At 38.0% G+C, this 21207-nt stretch overlaps 1 protein-coding gene across 8 annotated transcripts in view; it reads left to right on the top strand.

Moving 5' to 3' along the window:
• The first annotated feature begins 4403 nt into the window (after positions 1-4403).
• The window catches only part of FREM1 (FRAS1 related extracellular matrix 1), a 185171-nt gene continuing 168367 nt past the window's right edge, over positions 4404-21207 (top strand). For 2 of the 8 annotated variants that reach the window (XM_060199593.1, XM_060199594.1), the window contains exon 1: positions 4404-4825. The gene's annotated coding sequence lies outside the window, so the exon portion shown is untranslated. Of the gene's footprint in view, positions 4826-4973; positions 5071-21207 lie in introns of all 8 variants that reach the window. The other 6 variants (XM_060199591.1, XM_060199590.1, XM_060199588.1 and 3 more) reach the window with 5 other exon arrangements.

Here is a 21207-nt window from a genome sequence, read left to right as displayed (position 1 = left end):
TATGGGCAAAGCTCTGGTGAGACAAAGATTCTTGGTAGTGGGTAATGTACACCCGGTGACCAATTAAAACCATGTCCGTCCCCTGTTTAAACCCCTTGACTTTTTCTGTTTCCTCAAAGATGTGCTGGCCTTCTCTCACAGTGCCTGACTATACTGGCAAATTACTCCCTCAACTTTCTTCCCTTCTCCCATTTTGAAAATATTTTTCCAATATATATTGCTCTATGTATCAATATCCCACTTCTTGGACTGTTCTAGAGTTTCTGCAAAAATGAATATGCAAGATGACTCTTTTTATTTCTGACTGCAGGCCACAGGAATGTATACCTGGACTGATGGTGATTTATTATTATTATTATTGATAAAGTATGTCTGTGGCAGGAAAATACAAGGCCCATATGCAAAGTGAAACCAAAAAAAGAATTTAGTCATAGAGTGGAGAAAAGACATACTGTGGTTTGAGTTTCCTATCAATACTAAAATATTAGAATTATTGTCAGTTTTAAGTGTGTTAGTAAAAAACAAATAAATAAATATGTCTATCCCAAATCCAATAATCTTGAAGAGCACCAAGAAAAGTGAATTTAAACTGATGTTCACCAAGGCATATAATAATTAAAATGTCAAAGATCAAGGACAGGAATTTTAAGGCTGCTACAGAAAAGCAGAGTCAAGTTAAGGGAAATCCCATAAAACTGTCAGCTGATTTCTCTATAGAATCTCAAAAGGCTAGAAAGGACTAAGAGGATATACCCAAAGCTTTGAATGGAATACTTTAGAACAGCTTATTCTGATAGGTTATCAATCAGGTTTGGAGGAGATACAAAAAGCATTTCAAGGAAGCAATAGCTAAATAAATTCATTACAACTAACCAGACTTACAAAAAACACTTCTTCTTCTTCTAGCGTTTGCCACAAAAAACACTAAAGTGATTACACACACACACATACACACACACACACATACACACACACACACACACACACACATACACACACACACACACACACACACACACACACACACAGAATGACCTCACACATTTGGGATAAACAAACAAATCAAGAAAAATAAGCAAAGCCCAAAGAAGACTATAGACTCAAACTGTAGAATTGAGGTAAAGGGGTGATAGCAATGGGAGAGGGTGGTCCGATGCACTTTGATGGAGGGATATTGGTATTTTGGTGGAGTTGGGATAACACATTATTAGGAGATATGAAAGTGTCCTTCTAAAACACTTATTGGTTTACAACTGAGGGCTACCGTAAAAACTATTATTAAAAATAGATTCATCTAAAAATGCACATAAGAATGTACATATTCAATAAGTGCTAGATATAATATAATACAATATAATATAGTCAATCATATTTCAGTATATTGTGGTTTTATGTATTCTATCTTCCTTTTCCAGCTGGAGTGTAAGGTTGTTGAGAGCAGGCATTAGCTCTTATTTCTCTGTCTTTCTGATGATTAGCGGGTAGTCTCATTTATACTAAGTTTAATGGATACGTTGTGTATCCCTGATTGAAGGATACACCGGCCATGGCCGGTGCGCCGCTATGTTCCATTGCTGGGGAGCCAGAGATGACCCGAACTGCCCCTGTGGCTATAGACAGACTATGACCCACATAGTCAACGACTGCCACCTCTCCAGATTCAAAGGAGGTCTCGAAACTTGACATCAGGCTCAACCTGACGCTGTTGACTGGCTACAGAATAAGGGCAAAAGCTAGTAGTAGTAGTAAGGGATTTAATAGATCAGCACTCTGTTTCCTGTAAAAGACATTCAGTGTTTGTGTGGCTATAACCTCATCCTCCTAGACAAGTCTGGGACTTTTGCTAGTAGATTTGTGTTATTTACTTCTTCTTTTTTAAATCTTTATTTATTTATTCGATAGAGACAGCCAGAAACTGAGAGGGAGGGAGGTAATAGAGATGGAGAGAGGCAGAGAGACACCTGTAGCCCTACTTCACCACTCCTGAAGCTTTATGCCCCTGCAGGTGGGGACCAGAGACTCAAACCCAGGTCCTTGAGCACTGCAATATGTGTGCTTAAGCAGGTGCACCACCACCCGGCCCCTCATCACTTTTAAGATACACCAAAAGCTTCTTTTGTCTTGTTTTGATATTGTAAAAGTATTCTTAATTGGGATAAGCTACCATTAGTTCTTTCTTTTTCTTAGAATGCTGACAGTGAGGCTAGAGAGATATCTTACCAGGTAAGGCACTTGCTTTGCAATTTATGTGGCCTAGATCCTTGCCTCACTACCAAAAGGGAGGAGCTATGACACTGGGAGAAGCTCAGGTGCTGTGATGTTTCTCCCTTTCTCTGTCTCTTTCTCTCACTTTCTGAATGAAAATGTTGGTTTAGGAGTGGGGAAATTATTCATGGAGTAAACTTGACTCAATAAAAGAAAACAAAATGCCAAGAGTATTTCCTCCAATAAAAGTGATTTAACACATTTATTTCTGTTGGTAGAAGCACAACAGTGCAACTAGCTATACAACTACCTACTGTCATTTCTTTATCAGGTGGATCTCTTGTTTCAATGAATAGCATCTAGACTCATCTTCATTTCTATGCTGGTGAGGCATTAAAAATCTGAGCAATTTTGTTTGTTTTTTTGCCATTACTGGGGATTCACTGTTCTAGGCTAACTTTTTCAGATAGACAGACAGACAGGCAGACAGAGGCAGAAAGGGGAAAGCCTATATATGGTGGAGGATGAAGTCAAACCTGGGATGTACTCATGCTAAAGCAAGCACCTTTCCAGGTGAGCTGTCTCACTGACCCAAAAGCTCAACACTTTTAAATTCATTATGAGAATGAAAGTGTCTTCTCTTATTAAAATTTTACTTCTGGAGTTAGATGGTAATGCACCTGGGTTGAGTGCCATATTATAATGTGCAAGGACCCAGGTTCAAGCCCCAGTCCTATCTGTAGGAGGAACGTTTCATGAATTATAAAGCAGTCCTGCAGGTGTCTCTCTTTCTCTTTGTTTTTCTTTATCTCCCTCCTCCCTCTTGATTTCTCTGTCTCTATCCAATAAATAGACACTTAAAAGCTTTTATTTCTTTTAACCTGCAGTATAGCAGACATGTAAAAATGCAATAAAAGCCAGATTTGAGCACCCAGCCACCACATGGGAGTGCCTGAAAGGGGAAAACTTCATGAGTGTTGGAGTGGTACTGTGGAGTCTTCTCTTTCTTTTTCTTTTCCTTTCCCTTTCTTTCTCTCTCAATTTTTGTCTTTGTCTCTCTTTCTTTCTTTCTTTCTTTCTCTCCCTTCCTTCCTTCCTTCCTTCCTTCCTTCCTTCCTTCCTTCCTTCCTTCCTTCCTTCGTTTCTCACCCACTCTCTAATAGATAAAAATGTCCACCATAAATGGCGGAGTCTTGTAGGTACTGAGCCCGAGCAATAACCATAATGTCAAAATAACAACAACAGTGTTATCTTTATAAAAAGTTTAGTATTCTTTAAGAAGTTCACTATTTATTTTCATATTAGATGTAATGATTTAGTAGATTGTGGAAAACTTATATTTTCTGGGGACTTCTAGTAAATAAATTGCACCATTCATGACTGAAAATATCAACAGAGCATATTTCAAAGTGAATGATTATTTTTCTGTCTCCTTTTGCATTACCTTTTATTCATTTCTTCTTTCTCCTTCCATTCTTCCTTCCCTTCCTCTTTTCTTTACAAAATTCTCTTCCCTCTCCCCATTTCGCTTTCCTTCATTGCTTCCAAGGGAAGAGTGTGGTGTGATAACTTTGTAAGGAGGAACCACATTCTAAGTTGAATTGGTTTATGGTACACTGTGCTTTTTTCACTTAACATAATTCTCTCCATCCATATTATAGCAAAAAGCATGATTTCCTCTCCTCCTAAGGAAAAAAATATACATAATTATATTTTTATATATCACAAGTAAGGAAAGATTTTATTAATATATATTTGAAGCAGAGAGGTCATGAACTGTAGGAAAATGAGGTGAGATTTATGATAACTGTGTGGATTTTAAAAAGAACCAGGTACATGAAAATGGAAGAACTGAGGTACTTAAAAAACAGTATCATAGAATTGTCTGTCTTTCCCTTGCTGTGACAAAAGTTTAAAGAGGGCAGTTCCCTTTTCTTTCCCTTTCTCCAAAATTCTGAACACGTTTGTGAATTTAAATAAAAACCTTTCGCGATGTGAGTTTATTTATTTAAAGAGAAAGAGTGAGAGAGTTTCTAGAACAAAAGAAAAGTGTGTTTGTAGAGTTGGAGGTTTAAGAAAGAAAAGTGTGAGTTTGTGTGTGGGTGTAAGCATGTGTCTGTGGAATGTGTGCATAACCATACACAGAGGGCCTGTGATTGCCCGTGAAGCCGTGTATGTGTTCTTGTGTACACACGTTTCTTGGGGGTGATCTCTGTGTATAGCATGTGTGTATAAGTGCCTGTATATGTGTGACATGTGTATGTACCCATGTGCATGAGCATGTGTGTGCTTGTGTGCTGTGAGTGGGAGCAGCAGCTATGGCTCAGCCAGTGGCAGAGCAGTTAGTACATAACTAATAGTGAGAAAGGAAGCTGGAGAGAGACACAACCGACCTTATTAACAAAAGCTCAGTTTTGTCCCTGCGGACCCAGCCAGCAGAAGGGACTAGAGGAACTGTGGCTCCCTGCCAGGGAGGTCGGCTCCTGCAAACAGTTGCAGGCATCCTTTATCATGCCCTTCTCAGAGGGAGCCCTGGGGCTTGGCAATCAGGAAGTTTTCAAAACCGCCGCCACAACAGCAGCATCAGCCTTGGAGAAGACAAGCAGAAAGAGTAGAGTGTGTATGTGAACTTCAATTCTATACTTTCTTGTTGGGTGGGTTAATGGATTTGTAGCACAAAGAAAGCTAAAACTAAACTGACCTGAAAGACTGGAATTTCAGCTCTCTTTCCTTCCCTGGGTTGTTTTTCCTCCTGCTTTCACTCAAAGCCCTTTAAATCAGAGATTACCGGGTCAGTGACTCTTATCCTGCATGCTTGGGCCAAGGGTTTCTGGCTTCTTGGCTTGGAAAGGGAAACCACTACCTGTAAGTATCTGTTTTATGTACTTCCTCTCATCTCAACTGTGAATGTTCTGTTAGCAGAATACCCCAGAGTTTGTTTGTATGATGATAGCATTAAATCCAAGGGACTTTGTAAGAAATATAATGTAGACTTGCCAGTTTGATTCTTGTGTAGAATGTGACAACTTTTAGTGCTAAAAAAACTCCCAATATACCAAAAATATGATTTTCCTTATTAGTTAACACAAATTTATAATTCTCTTCAGTGAATACTGAACTCAGTGAAGTAAACATTTAAAAATTTTTAATTTTCTTTTTAAAAATCATAATGTTTCTTCTCAACTAAATAATAAATGCAAAAATGCAAATAAAATAAAACAGTGTCCTTGTGCATGTTGATATAGGAATTCAAAAGAATATAATTTCCAGATACTTTTAAGTTAATTTGAATATTTTCAAATGCATGGCTTCTATATTTAAGTGTTGGAGAGGCAAAGAAAGCATATTGTTCTTAAGTTTGTTCTACTTGATTTTCCCAGCTCTTTCTGCTCAGTATTCAGATCTGATTTGGAAACTTTGATGTCATAAGAAGAATTTTGTTTTGTTTTTATTTGAATTACAGGGATAATTTTTTCAGGCATTTAATTCTGTATCTGCTTTTTCCTTTCATAAAACAACTTTGAATTCAGTTTTGTTGCTTGGCGTGAATGACAAAGCTTAAAAAGTGCATTTCCTGTGACTGGTTGGAGTTTATGGCCTGGGAATCTTGGAGAGATTAACCTCTTCAGAGCTGTTTTTCAGACCAGACCTTGTGATCCATATGTTCTTCAGACTTTGGCTCTGGGAAATTACTATTGCCATTTCCTCCTAGAGTTGCTTTTTAGTCCTCTTTCTATGTTTGATCAAAGTTCCTTTAACATAATTCAAGGAAAATGTTAACCACCTTTGCTCATTCTCTCCATCATGGATTCTCAAACTCAGAGCACTTAAAAATCATACAGGTGCTTGATAAAGACAGGTACCTAGACCACACCCCTCAAGAGGATTTTAAATATGGGATGGGGCTTGGGATCTACCCAAGTGACTCTGATGCAGGTGGAATCACATTTGGATAAGCATTCTCTATATTGTCCTTGGCATTTAAATTCTTCTTTTTTTTTCTTTTCTTTTCTTTTCTTTTCTTTGCTTTACTCTTTCTTTCTTGCCTCTAGAGTTAACATTGGGGCACAGTCTATACTATGAATCTGGTACTCCAGTGGCCATTTTTTTTAATAGGACAGAGAGAAATTGAGGGGGGTGGGGAAGATAGAGAGAAGAGAAAGATAGACACCTGTAGTACTGCTTCACCACTTGTGAAGTGATACCCCTGCAGGTGGGGAGCCAGGGGCTTGAACTGGGATCCTTGCTTGGGTTCTTGCTCTTCGTACTATGTACCTTAACCCAGTGCATCACCACCCAGCCCTACATTTAAATTCTTGTCATGAACTTGGTTAATATTAAACCTCATATCTAAATTATAAACCTGGGTTTGAGTTGAATTGAATATAAATTATGTGCAACATGGCTTTGCATGCTTGAGTTACAATCCTGAACTTTTAAACTAACTTTCTCTTATCCTCATTTTTGTTCTTGCTCCCTTTTCCATCTGTCTTTTAATTCTCATGAGTGAGAATGGAAGTTAGACAGAGGTGTCCAGAGACCATGTTTCCCTGCTTCTATATGTTGTGCTATATGGTCTGACCTGATCTTTTATGGGCAAGCAATATTTGTCTTGGATTTTTAAACCTAGAACTGGTTATACTTTTTCTTTTCAGGTAGATAGATAGCAGGAAAAGATAACATGGCACGAAAACTTCCTTCAGTGCAGTGGAGCTGTTACTTCTTCACCAGCCTTATAGGAATACTGTGTTCTTGAGTATCAGATAGACTTCACTGATCTGAATTGGATTCCTTGACTATTCGTTGGGAGTATAACTCCTAGAAACTGAGTTTGGATTGAGCAGTCCATAGGAATTTGGAGAACCTCTACCACATGAAGGTCCTCATTTGAGAATGTATCAAAGTAAGAGCACAGCTGCCATCACATTTTATGGCACTGTGTGTTTATAGTAAAAATAGAGAGAGAGAGAGAGTGCCATCATTAGTACGCTGTCCTTTTAATTTCCTTCTCATTCCAAACATTTGCATGGTGTCTGCTATGTGCTAGGATCACTGCTAATTTCCAAGTAGCACAAAATAGTATAATATGAATAATATGGACAGGGTCTTGTCCGCATGTTGTTTCTAACCTTAGCAATTGCTAACTAATTTGTGGAGGATGTACAAACTCATTAAATTCAACCCTTTCATTTTATAATGAAGTGAAGCTCAGCCCCCTAAACCTGTTGAACTCCACTTCTTCTGTTATAAAATGAAAGGGTTGATTTAAATGTATTTTTTTCCATTTCTTATATTCTGTCAATAGAGGATATGGTTTAGTTTTCTTTTCTCTTCTTTCTTTCTTTCTTTCTTTCTTTTTTTTTTTTTTTCAACCAGAGCACTGTTCAGCTCTGGCTTATGGTGGTGTGGGGGATTGAACCTGGGACTTTGGAGCCTCAGGCATGAGAGTCTGTTTGCATAACCATTATGCTATCTACCCTCCACCCCAAGGATATGGTTTAGTTTTCTAAACTTAGCTATAAAAGGGTGTAAGTGTGTGTGTGTGTGTGTGTGTGTGTGTGTGTGTGTTTGCTTTGAACAAAGGGAGAAAGATTTAACTTACTGATCTTCTTGTAAAAATATTTTAAAAGATTGATTTACTTACTGGGGTGGGGGAGTTGGGGAGGGAGACTGATGGGGCTGGGACAGAGGGAGGGAAAGAGATGGACCCATAACATTACTCTGGCCAGGGATCCAATAACTTGAGATCTCATGGAGACAAGCCCTGCTCTATTATCACCAAACCACTGCTCCAACCATTGCTTTTATTCAAAATTAAACAAACAAACAAAAAGACTCTTAATAGTTCTTTCTTTCACAAAGGACTAAGATTACCAGCATAGTGTGTTAGAAAAGTGCCACCTTTACAGAACGCAGAACATTCCTTACAATGGGAGAAAAGCTGTTTCCCTGGGCCAGGTTACATGGCACAGCAGCATTTCATCTTGTCTGAATGTTGTATTCTACTCCTTTGGAGAGCTGGGTGGCCTGAACAGGGATTACCAGCTTCCATACTTGCACAGCTTACAACCTGACCCTTTCATTCAAGTGATTTAATCGCTTTTGGGCTACCAGGTCAGCGCTGCAATAGAGACCTTTGAGGAGCTAGGGTAAAACAGCAGCAGCAGCAGCAGCAACAACAAGAAACTCCCCCAGGAAACATTACGTTTTATCTGTGCTGTAGCTTCTCTTACTATAGAGACGAGGGCAACATTTTCAAAGGGTTCTAGAGCTTGACCATCAAGATAAGAAAATACAGCTGTGATCTATGTGCTTTTCTGAAAAATATAGTCTCTAAATCTCTGATGACATTTTCAAATAGGAAACTGCTCCTTGAAGGACAGTATAGGGATCTTGTAAAGTCAGGATATTTTCAACAAAGTGTTTTTGAGATCTCAATGGTGAGTTTAAAAGGCATGGCAAAAGGAATCTTTGGTTTGATTCACATTGCTCTTTATTTATAGAGTTGTTGACATAAATACAAAAATATACTTTTGTGTTTTCAAAGCTGCTCCAGGTAGGGTCTTAAGTCACATTTCACTCTCTTTATCCTTGAAACTTCCTGTCTGATTTGCATAGAGCCAGGGAAGCTAAGAACTCAAGCTCCAAATCCTTCATGGGTGCTCCACTTCCTTGGGACTGCATATTTTCTTTCTATCAAGTGTTATCTTTTGCTCAGTACCTTTTAATGCTTACTGCTCACTTCTTCAAATATATGATTCAATTCAAGGCTCTTTGTCTCACAAGGTCTTACTTTATGCTGTGGTGTTCTTATTCTAAAGTCTGTCTTTCTTGTTGCACAAATTAATCGTTAATTTTGTAAAATGTAAGTGAAAACCATTGTGTAGTTTGGGCAATTCTAGGAAGGATATAAATCCTCAGAGAAGTCACCTAAATATCTGAAAATTTTGAGTGCTGTCGGATCCTTTCTAGAGCCTAGATTTGTTTTTCTTGCAAAAGTGATTATCATCCTTATAAAGGGAGCATAACACAGCAGGAACACAACAGTAATTCTGTTTATGTACATCCTCCCCTTTATTATAAGATGGAAGAATGGTTGTATATTTACCTATTTAATATCAGTATTAGGTTTAAAGATGACATTGTAGTAGGAAAAACTAATAGCTGTTGAATAAATTTCAAGTGCGTTTCACTATATATACTGACTCAGCAGAATAGGTCTCCAACTGTTATCTTCCTGGCCTTTAACTCTCATTAGCAGTCTAGTTCTCACTTGATCCTAGGTCTTAAAGATTAAATATACTCACAAAGCAGATTCCAAATTCTACAGAAGCATGAAACAAGTTTTAATCTCAAAGATTAAAATGTTTGAATGAATGAATGAATGTTTAGAATGAAGAGAATAAGAGTCAAGGGCATTTGTAAAAATAAAATTTTAACCTTATGGATTATATATATCTCAGCTCTGGCTTATGGTAGTGCTGGGGATTGAACCTGGGACCTTTGCTGCCTCAGACATGAGTCTTTGCAGAACCATTATGCTCTCTACCCTCTGACTTTTGGGATCAATGTATAAGGAGCTCAATCCTTTTTTTCCCCTTTAGATTTTGTTCCATTTTAGCCATGCATTCAATCTCAATAAACAATATTTGTTTGGAATTTTGAAACTCTGGTATTGTACCAGGTTCAATAGTAAGTGAACCATCATCAAATGAAAAAAAAAAAAAGCCATCCAGGGCCATGGAGTTGGCTTCTTCTTCTAGCGTTTGCCCTTCTTCCATAGCCAGTCAACAGCGTCAGGTTGAAAGCTGTCAGGAGCTGCTTGTTGCTGGCTTTGAAAGTGACTGGGATCCATGTGGATTCAGTTGGCTAGGAAGGATCGTCAGTTTCCCCAATGAATGGGTACTCACGGGATGCACCACGAGAAGATCAATCCAATGCTTAGGAGTTAAGATTTGAAAGCAGGGTAGAAGTTAGTCAAACAAGAGGGAGTGGTAAGAGGGCATTCATGAACGACTCAATAGCACCGTAAACGTGTGTAAAAAGGGCAGCACTGTGAGTTTGTGGAAGGGAAAGAATTTCACGTAACTACCTTGGTAGCTGTCATGGGAAGAGTCTGAGATTGACTGGTGAAATGAAAATTAGTTTCCTATATACCAGAAACACAAGAAGGCATCAAATCCATACTCCCTTTCTGAGTGTCCCTTCCTAAATCTAAATCTCACCCTAACTATAGTTGGATAGCTCCGAAACAAATTTTGTTAAAGAAAATTGAGGGTTGGTGTGGTAGCTCACTTAGTGCCTTTGCTTTGCCATGTGCAAGACCCAGGTTAGGGCCCAGCCCCCATTGCACTGAAGGAAGCTTCAGTGCTGTGGTCTGTCACTCTTTATCAACATCTCTGCCTTTCTATCTAAAGTATAAATAAATAATAAGGAATTTTGCCTTTTAAAAAAAGTTGTGAGTTTATCCATTATCCCTGACTATTTCTGGAAACAGAGTAAAGCTACTCCTCCAAATATTTGAAGACAAACTTCCCCCCACCAAATAAATTATTGCTGCAGTTAGTCTTCCATTTCTGGTACATATGCAATTGATTATGAAAATGTAGCACACTGTGCTTGGTGAAAGCAAGTTTACTGGCTTCAGTCCATGATTCCAGCCTCTAGTTATCAAAACTGTGGATCTTGATTGTATCCTTAGCGATAATGGTTAACCTCTTGGATTTGTGCTGTCTGTGAGTTGGATAGCCTTCTCTTTTATATCTTAGTTTAGGAATTTAAAAATTGTTTAAACAGAGGGAGGCAAAAGAGTTATGGAACACAACTCAGGATGTTTCTCGGCTAGAAGAAATGGTGCCCTTCATCTTTTTTTCCATAAAAAATATTTTTGAAATTTTTTAAAAACTATTTAGGCTTTAGGTCAATATTATATTTTTTGCCTTTTAAATAGAAAATAGAACACAGCATCTGTATAATGCAAATGTGCAGACATGTCTAAGTTTAAATGGGGAAATTCAAAGATGTTTTGTTGTTCCTGTTTTACCAAAAATTCTAAAAGCACAGTTCAACTTTAACTAGTGACTTTATTTATTGATGTACTTGTTGAATTCCTGTCACCTGCAACAGACAGTTTTGTTTTCCTGACTTCAAAATACATAAATCAATAGACCATCAGATCAGATTAACAAATTTCCTGTGGCCAATTTAAATAAATTGTGATTTTTCTGCAGTGACAGGTAGGGTTCATTTTGAAACATAATGAACAGGTCTTAGGGCACGTTGCAGGTAGCATTTCATTAATATATGAGAAGGATTTTAATAAGAATGAAACAAAGATATTGCAGGAAGACAGTGTCCAGCATGTCATTGTGAATATGTAAATGGAGCTAAAGGAGAGGGCAGGACTATTGTCCAAAGACCATACAATGGATATGTAATAAGAAACCAATTGAAGTAAAATTTTAAAGATGTGTCACATTTTTGAAGTGCAGTGTGACAGAAAAGAGGGGAAAAAAAGAGCAAGGAAAGAGAAGAACAAGTAAAAGAGAAAGAGGCATTGTAGGGTAGAGCGAGAACTAGCAGTACATTGAATCACATAAACCAGAGGAGAAGCAATTATGAAGAAGGTATAGATTCAGGACCAGTTTGGGGAACTGCAGAGATCAGAGAGGATAGTCAGAGAAAAGTTCAATTTCATGTAGCACTTCCTGGCAGCATTTGAAACAGCTATTTCAGTAAACTAGTAACAAACAAAATTAAGCGAGCCTCTTAGGGAGTGAGGACTGTAGGGAGTGGGGTAGATGTGACTTTTCAAAGACATAGGATAGTTGGCCCCATGAGGCATATGATGGGAAAAGAGAAAAGAAAATGCTAGATGAATAGTCACAGTAGACTTACTATAGTAGGGTAATAATACTGACACTAGGATTTTTTTTGAAAAGGCATTAGCATCTTATTAGTACCTTTATATTAGAAAAATTATAGTTACTTGTGAAAGTCAAGTATTTGAGAAAAAAAAGCAAAGTATAGGTTACAGCTGAAGACATGAAAACAGTGCTAATGCCCTCAGTAAGGTTGAAACTGTGTTCTAATTAAAATTCTGCTACTATTTCAATTCTGTAAAATTATTTAAACTATTTTAAGAATTGCATTTTTTTTTTCCAAAGACCTGGCTTCAAGCCTCTGGTCCCTACCTGCGGGGAGGGGGGGGAGAGCTTCATGAGAGATGGAGCAGTGCTTCATATGTCTCTCCTTTTCTGTCTGTCTCACATGCACTCTCTATCAGGAAATAGAAAACTAAAACATTTGGGTCAGGCAGGCACTGAGCTCCAATGACAGCGCTGGTGGAAAAAAAATGCTACTGTGTTTGGGGAGATAGCACAACTGGTAGAATGTGAAACTCTTATGTCTGAGCTTCCTTGTTCAAGACCTATTATTACATATAACAGAGCGGCATTTTTTAAAATAATTTTTACTTACAAAACACTGACAAGACCATAGAATAAGAGGGGTACAATTCCACACAATTCCCACTACCAGAACTCCATATCTCATCCCCTCTCCTGATAGCTTTCCTATTCTTTATCCTTCTGGGAGTATGGACCCAGGATCATTATGGGGTGCAGAAGGTGGAAAGTCTGGCTTCTGTAATTGCTTCCCCACTGAACATGGGCATTGACAGGTCGATTCATACTCCCAGCCTGTCTCTCTCTTTCCCTAGTAGGGCAGGGTTTTGGGGAAGTGGAGCTCCAGGACACATTGGTGGGGTTGTCTGTCCAGGGAAGTCTGGTTAGAATCATGGTAGCATCTGGAACCTGGTGGCTGAAAGAAGAGTTAACATATATAAAGCCAAGTTGTTGACTAATCATGAACCTAAAGGCTGGAATATTGCAGATGAAGATTTGGAGTGTGGTCTCTGTTTTGGAAAAAGCCAGTAGGTCTATTTTATAAATATTCCAAGGGGCCCATGACTTCACTAGTTTTTGCTTGAGACTGACATCTGATATGCAGGTCGACCCAAGTTGCTGTTTGGGGAGACGATGTCATTACTGGAAAAAGAGCTAGAAAGTTGGATCAGGAAAAAGAGTAGCTCCCAAATATGAGAAAATGATATAAATATTGTTGATTGTAAACCCCATTGATTTGATCTGGGGCCCATATTCAGTATAGAAGCAAGCCTACATAATCTCTGCATCTCTGTAGGCCTGAACTAGCATTCTGTGGTCACAAGTAGGAACTTTCCAGGTTGCACCAATTTCAGGACCCATCTTCCTCAGGTGGGAGGTAAGAGTATGTTATCCAACCTCCCTTTGGAGGATGGAACAGTCTCTACCATTCCATTTTGACTTCTCTCAGTCACAGTGTGACACTCTATCTTTAACATAAGATAAATAAATCTGTGAAGAAAAGAATTACATTTTTTCACTTTATTGAATCTCAGTACATGAAACTATGACTTAATATCCACTGTCTACTTGCATTACTGAATAAAACATTAATGGAAAACCAAAATGTTCTTTAACTCCTAAACCATAAAAAAACCAATCCATTCTTTAACCTTTCGTAAATCATTTAGTTTCTTAAGACTCCCATTTTCCTTCCTCCGAAGGGAGGATGGACAACATACTCTATGATACACCTAAGGAAGATGGGTCACTACTGGGGCAGCTTGGAATGTACTCATGACCACAGAATGTGAGCTCAGATCTACAGGGATATAGAGGTCACACAGGCTCCTAAGATAATTATGGGCCCCAGTTCACATCAAATTGATGGGGTTTACAGTAATATTTATACCCCTTTCCCATATTAGGGAGCTACTCTTTTCCCTGATTCAGCTTTCTGGTCCTTTTTGCAGCCATGACATCATCTCCCCAGTCAATAATTAGGATCTACCTGCATATCTGATTTCAGGCTCAGGCAAACAAGCAAACAAAAACACTAGTATAGGTACAGGACCTTTGAAATATAACTAAAATATGCCTACTATCTATCTACAAAATGGAGGACCCCCCAATGCTTCACCCACACTATTCCAGCCTATAGGGCCATAATTGTCCAACAGTTTGTTTGGCTTTGTATATTAACTCTCTTTTCAGTCACCAGGTTCCAGATGCTAGCAGGATGCAACCAGACTTCCCTGGACAGACAACCCCACCAATGTGCCTTGGAGCTGTGCTTCCCCAGACCCCTTTCCCACTAGGGAAAGAGAGAGACAGGCTGGGAGTATGGATTGACCTGTCAACACCCATGTTCAGCGGGGAAGCAATTACAGAAGCCAGACCTTCAACATTCTGCATCCCACAGAGAACTTGGGTCCATACTCCCAGAGGGTTAAAGAGTAGGAAAGCTATCAGGGGAGGGGTTGGTATACGGAGGTCTGGTGGTGGGAATTGTGTGAAGCTGTACCCCTCTTATCTTATGGTTTTGTCAGTGTTTCCTTTTATAAATAAAAAATTAAAATAAATAAATAAATAAGTAAAAGACTCCCATTTTCTGATCTGTGCCTCTGTATGCTAGCACATTTGAGGGATTCAGAATCCTGGGCTCTCTAGCCTGTCTGTTGGGGTTGCAATTCCAGCTTCACCACTTATTAGCATTTTCTTGGCTAAATCACATGTCTGTTTTCTTAGCTGCAAACTGGGAATAATAGAACCAACTCCATAGGTTGTTGTAAAGATTATATGAGTTAAAACAGTGCCAGAAACAAATTAAATATATAATCCATCATGATAATGGTGGTGATGATATGTAAACTTTGGGGGATTAGCTCCTTCCAATTCTCAGAATCAGTGATTTTTTAAAAACTATTCTGTGATTTAATTTCAAATATCCTTAATTTTTATCATTAACTTTTTTAAATTCACCGGAGCATTTCCTTTATAACAGATTGTAGCAAGAGTATTTGTAACAGATGGTCTCTTTTTCTACTCCATATATCTATGAATTTGAATTTTATCACTAGCTATAGCATGTAATTTGGTCATCATCATATGTTAATAGTACATTCAAATACAATGTCATATAAAATATTCAAATACAAAATGCTGTGTAGTTTTCTGAGTATCTTAAGTTTTTTTTCCACAATGAAGTATTTCAAATTAACTAGTAGAAGTTCTTTAAATGTGTACTCTGGGTCTGATGAACCCATTAGAGGATTTTGTTCAAGTGCTGTCATAGTAGTACCATTTTGTATTACAAAGTACTTGATTATAAACATTTTTTCCAGAAGACCTTAATATGTCATAGGTTATTTCTTAGTTAAGGTTTGCTTCCCATTCTTTTTTTTAATGTTTTATTTTTTCTAGTGATATAATATTGATTTACAAGATTTTAAAGTGGTATAATTGTAATAGGGATGTAATTCCATACAGTTTCCACCACCAGAGTTCTGTGTCCCATCCCACCCACTGGAAACTTCCCTATTGTTTATCTCTCTGGGAGTATTGGCCAACATTCTTTTTATGGTGCAGAAGGTGGGTATTTTGACTTTTGTAATTGCTTCTCTGATGGGCATGAGTGTTGACAGGTTGATCCATACCCCCAGCCTATTTCTATCTTTCCCAAGTGGGGCAGGGCTTTGGAGAGATGAGGTTCCAGGAAGCACTGGTGAGGTCATCTGCCCATGGATGTCAGATAGATCATAATAGCATCTGCAACTTGCTGGTGGAAATACAGTAAGATGGAAAACAGGGCAAAATGTTTAATAAACAGGAACCATAAAGTAAGAAAAGAGCAGATGAAAGTAGGGAACTTAGGGTAGCAAAGAAGCTAGGAAGTCTATTTCAGGAATGTTCTTAGGAACCTATAATCTTTGAGCTTAATAACTAACATGGGAGTAGATCCGAAATATTGTCTGGGTAGATGGTGTCTGTGTTAGAGCCATCACTTTTCTCCTGCAAGGGGCAGTGGAGTTTCACAGTGGTGAAGCAAGTGCTGCTGCAGATCCATCCATCCATCCATCCATCCATCCATCCATCCATCCATCCATCCATCCATCCATCCATCCATCCATCCCTATCATCTACCTACCTACCTACCCACCTACCTACCTACCTACCTGACTACACATCCATTCATCCATCCATCCATCCATCCATCCATCCAACCATCCATCCATCATCTATCTATCTATCTATCTATCTATCTATCTATCTATCTATCTACCTCTCCCCTCTCAATTTATATCTGCCCTATCAAAAAGAGAAAATAACAAGGCAAAAATAACCTCTGGGGAAAGTGGATTTAACCTGCAGGCACCAAGTCCCAGTGGTGACCCTAGCGGCAATAAAATTAAAAAATGTACATGTGCAAATAATAGAAAACCAAGATGTACTTTAAAAATGGAGTTACTTTTAGAAGACAAATTCCTGAGTATGACTTAAAGTGAATTTAAACTGAATCTCAGTTTTGAAATATTTGGTGTTTCACTGTGAATTAAAAGATGAATAATTGGGGGCTGAGCAGTGGTGCAGCAGGCTAAGCGCACATGGAACAAAGTGCAAGGACTGGCCTAAGGATCCTGGTTCAAGCCCCGGCTCCCCACCTGCAGAGGGTTCGCTTCACAGGCAGTGAAGCTGGTCTCAGGTGACTGTCTTTCTCTCCCCCTCTCTGTCTTCCTTTCCTCTTTCAATTTTTTTCTGTCCTATCTAACAACAACAATAATAATAACAACAATGATAAACAACAAGGGCAACAAAAGGAAAAATGTAGCCTCTAGGAGCAGTGGATTCATAGTGCAGGCACTGAGTTCCAGCATAATCCTGGAGGCAAAAAAAAAAAAAAAAGACATTCACTCATGAAGAAGAAGAATATACATTTCAGGCAGGGTGACTCTGGTTGGGCAGTTTCTAGGTGGGAGCTTGGCTGCATAACAATTCTTAGTCCATGGTGAAGAATAGCTATTGGGAACTATAGTGAATGTGTTTTTCATTTTAAGTTATTCAATTAAAACAAGCTGTTGTGGAAATTTGTATAATACAACCCCCTGGCTAAAAGCAAAATGAGCTTAAAATTATGGTCAATTCCTAATCTTCAAGGAAATGCCTTTGATGATTTAAGAAGCTTTAATAGTCATTAAAAACAGAGCTGTATTTTGAGGGCACAAAAACTTTTCCCTCTGTAATTACTTTTTTTTTTCTACTTTTGAAGGTAGTTTTAGTAGGAGGTCTCTGTAGAGAAAGGCCAAATGTCTGGCTACCAAAAAGTGTTTTGGAATTTAAATATCTGATATAAACTCATTAAGTATGGATAGGAATTTTGTAGATATCATGTAGCTACTCTGTATTTTAAAAATTGAGTTCTGTAGCCTCATGCCTCTTGAATGATTTCTCAAAGAATCTGAGTTTTTAACAGTAGATGTCATTACACATCCATATTGAGGATATAGTAAACACAGAAAAATTAACATGAGGTGTTGAATAGTATGGAAAATGTTTATGGTAGATTATATTAATAGAAATCAGTGCTACATGTTTTTTTTTCAAGTATTGTTCTTATTAAACCTGAAAGGTGCCTATAACTAACTACACACACAACTGACAACCTAAGAGAACTTTCTTTGAAAATCTTATTTTTCTTTTTCTTTATATTTCGATACTTTATTTAATGAGTTTGCATTTATTTATTTTTTTGAGATTAAAAAAATATTTATTGGGGGATTAATGGTTTACAGTTGACAGAAAAATACAATAGTTTGTACATGCATAGCATTTCCTAGTTTTCCACATAGCAGTTCAACCACCACTAGGTCCTCCTCTGCCATCATGTTCCTGGACCTGAACCCTCTCCCCACCTCCACCCTGCACCTGAGTCTTTTACTTTGGATGCAATACACCAACTCCAGTCCGAATTCTGCTTATGTTTTCCATTCTGATCTTGCTTTTCAATATTTTATTTATCCGCTAGATAGAGACAGAAATGTAGAGGGAAAGGGGAGATAGGGAGAAAAGGGGATGTAGGGAGAGAAAGAGAGAGAGTAAGAAAGAGAGAGAGAGAGAGAGAGGCCTGTAATACTGCTCACCATTCATGAAGCCTCCCCCTTGCAGGTGGGGACTTGGTACTTGAACCTGGGTCTGTGCACGTTGTAACCTGTCTGTTCTATAAAGTGTGCCACTGCCTGACCCCATATTTCTTTTCTTTTTTTAAAATTTTTATTTATAAAAAGGAAACACTGACAAAAACTATAGGATAAGAGAGGTACAACTCCACACAATTCCCACCACTAGAACTCTGTAACCCATCCCACCCCCTGATAGCTTTCCTATTCTTTATCCCTCTGGGAGTATGCACCCAGGGTCATTATGGAGTGCAGAAGGTAGAAGGTTTGACTTCTATAATTGCTTCCATGAGTATTTCTTTTTAAACATAAAAGTCATTTTCTGAGAAATAAAATACATTGATAAATAAAATCAAATATATAGACTACTTAATCTCCATCCTTCCTTCCTTCCTTCCTTCCTTCCTTCCTTCCTTCCTTCCTTCCTTCCTTCCTTCCTTCCTCTCTCTCCCTCTCTCTCTTTCTTTCTTTTTCTTTTCTCTTTTTTTTTTTTTGCCTCCAGGATTATTGCTGGGGCTTGGTGCCTACACTACGAATCCACTGCTCCTGGAGGCTCCCCCCCCCCCATTTTATTGCTTATCATTGTTGTTATTGTTATGTTTGTTGTTGCATAGGACAGAGAGAAATTGAGAGAGGACTGGAAGACAGAGAGAGGGAGAGAAAGATGGACACCTGCAGACCTGCTTCAATGCTTCACTGCTTGTGAAGTGACCCCCTTGCAGGTGGGGAGCCAGGGGCTCGAACTGGGATCCTTCCTCCAGTCCTTGAGCTTTGCATCATGTGTGCTTAACTCTTTGTGCTACTACTGGCTCCTGGACTACTTAATTTCTAAGGTTTCTTCTGAACTGCAGATTCTGTGATTAGATTATAATTTAGAAAAAAATATTGGAGAAAGCAGAGTGTTATAAACAGAATCAACAGATTTCTAACTGAAATAATGGACTGGGATCTTGAAGTGACTTTTTGAGGCCTTTAAACTATGTAGTTTGAGGGAATTAGAATACTGAGATACCCACAGGAACAGTATCTGAGTTTACTATATGCTCTAAAGTAACAGTTACTTCTTTGAGTGAGAATTGCTTCCAGTGAAACTTAACTTTCTGTAATAGCCATTAATTTTTGTCTAGAACTGTAAAGCACATTGTTAAGGGTTTGCATAATGTAAAAAAAAAAAAGGCCCTGAGAGTAGTGAAACAACTGGAAGGCATATAAATTTCTGTTTAATTTGAAGCAGTGAAATATACTGGTTAGGTGTATGGGTCCTGAAATGCAGCAAAACCAAGCTACAGTTTTTTTTTTTTAAAACAACAACAACAACAATAAAAACAAACAAACAAAGAAACAGACTCCTGAGTTAAGCTAATGACCTGGGAACATTATTTCTTCTTTTTACACCTAGTTTTCTAAATCTGTAAAACCACTGTGTACCTTCTAAATTCATTATAGGAGATAGCCAAAATTATATATATGTGTGTGTGTGTGTGTGTGTGTGTGTGTGTGTGCATTTTAACAATGTCCTATCTTCAAAACACTGTCAGTAAAATGATAGAATAAAATTACCTTTTAGGTTTATCATGTGGATAATTCTATTTAGCTGTAAGTATGTGCTTGAGCCTTTCACATTTGATTTATATGAATTACATTATTGAGTAGCTTTGTTGAAATGATGATTTCTGAAATCTAGTGTCAAGAGTTCCATAGTGGTTTCTAAGTTCATTCTGTCATTTAAAATATTTGGTGTACTGTCAAAAGAGAAAATCTTCACTGACTTTCCTTACTATTCTGATGAAGGATATAAAATTTTCTTGGGTGGATGGGGATGAATTGAATCTGAGTTGGCTACTTTTGTCTAAAATGCTTTCCTAAAGACCTGGGGTATGTGCTGAGATTTAAAGCTATGGGTCAGTGGGTACTGGCCTTAAGCACAGGAAAGACAAAGATTCCATTGTCTGAATGAATGGCATAACTACCAGAACCACTGAGGAAAAGAATATCAAGAAAAGTGGCCACTTACTAGTTTTGCAAACAGCAAAGTAAGCAAACAAACAAAAAACCATGATAGATTACTGATCTTTGGATAGTTGTACTGGAGAAGTCAACAATCTGGTTTTGTGTAGCTACTACTGGAAAATTTTCAAAGAGAAACAATAATAAATATCATTCTTACTAGGGCACATCATTATCATTAACCATTGGGAGTTTCCATTGCAGGAAGAAGCAGAAAATACAGCTGGAATCTACTTTTGTCTTGGTGTGTGCAGATTATTTTAGATTAGTGGCATGAATATCATGTTTCCATCAACCTGAAGAATACATGTACTTATGATGAAGTCAGATGTGTAATTATGAAATTAATACTGCTTAATGTTTCCTCCCCACTATTTTCTTCTGTTCAGAAAAAGTTCAAGAAACAAAGTTTGGTTAAGTAAACCTTTTTGAATATTTGTAAAAAAAAAAGAACTCAAAGCAGGGCAGTTTTTCACTTTTCACAGGATCTTTTCGCACAGATATATTGGGTTGTACAGATATATTTAGAACACATAATTTTCACATGAAGGAAAAAAGCAATAGAGGGAAATGTCTATAAGAGCAGAACAAGACTTGCAGTTGTGACACTGGAATTTTGAAGTGCTGAGAAATAGCTGAACTGACAGCAGTTCAACATAGGGTTTATTTCTATTGTAGAATAAAGTTAAATCTTATGTGGCCAAAAAGTGAATTTACATTGTCTCTTGTGGAATCAAACGAAATGCCTTTTTCTCCTACCACTCCCCAATGTTTCTTCTGATTATGCTGACCCTGACAATGTCCACATTAGCTATCAGAGCAAATTGTAGGCTAAGAAATTCCAAGGATCTGATTTCAGTCTCTGCTGGAATAAGGAAAGTGGTAGCCTCAGGATGTGTTACGATTCTCATTAGGGAATTTCTAATTTCTAAATTAAC

Source organism: Erinaceus europaeus, chromosome 10, assembly GCF_950295315.1.
Source record: "Erinaceus europaeus chromosome 10, mEriEur2.1, whole genome shotgun sequence".
In the NCBI taxonomy this organism is placed as follows: domain Eukaryota; kingdom Metazoa; phylum Chordata; class Mammalia; order Eulipotyphla; family Erinaceidae; genus Erinaceus; species Erinaceus europaeus.
The sequence above is the reverse complement of the archived record's forward strand: the minus strand, read 5'-3'. Positions and strand labels throughout refer to the sequence as shown.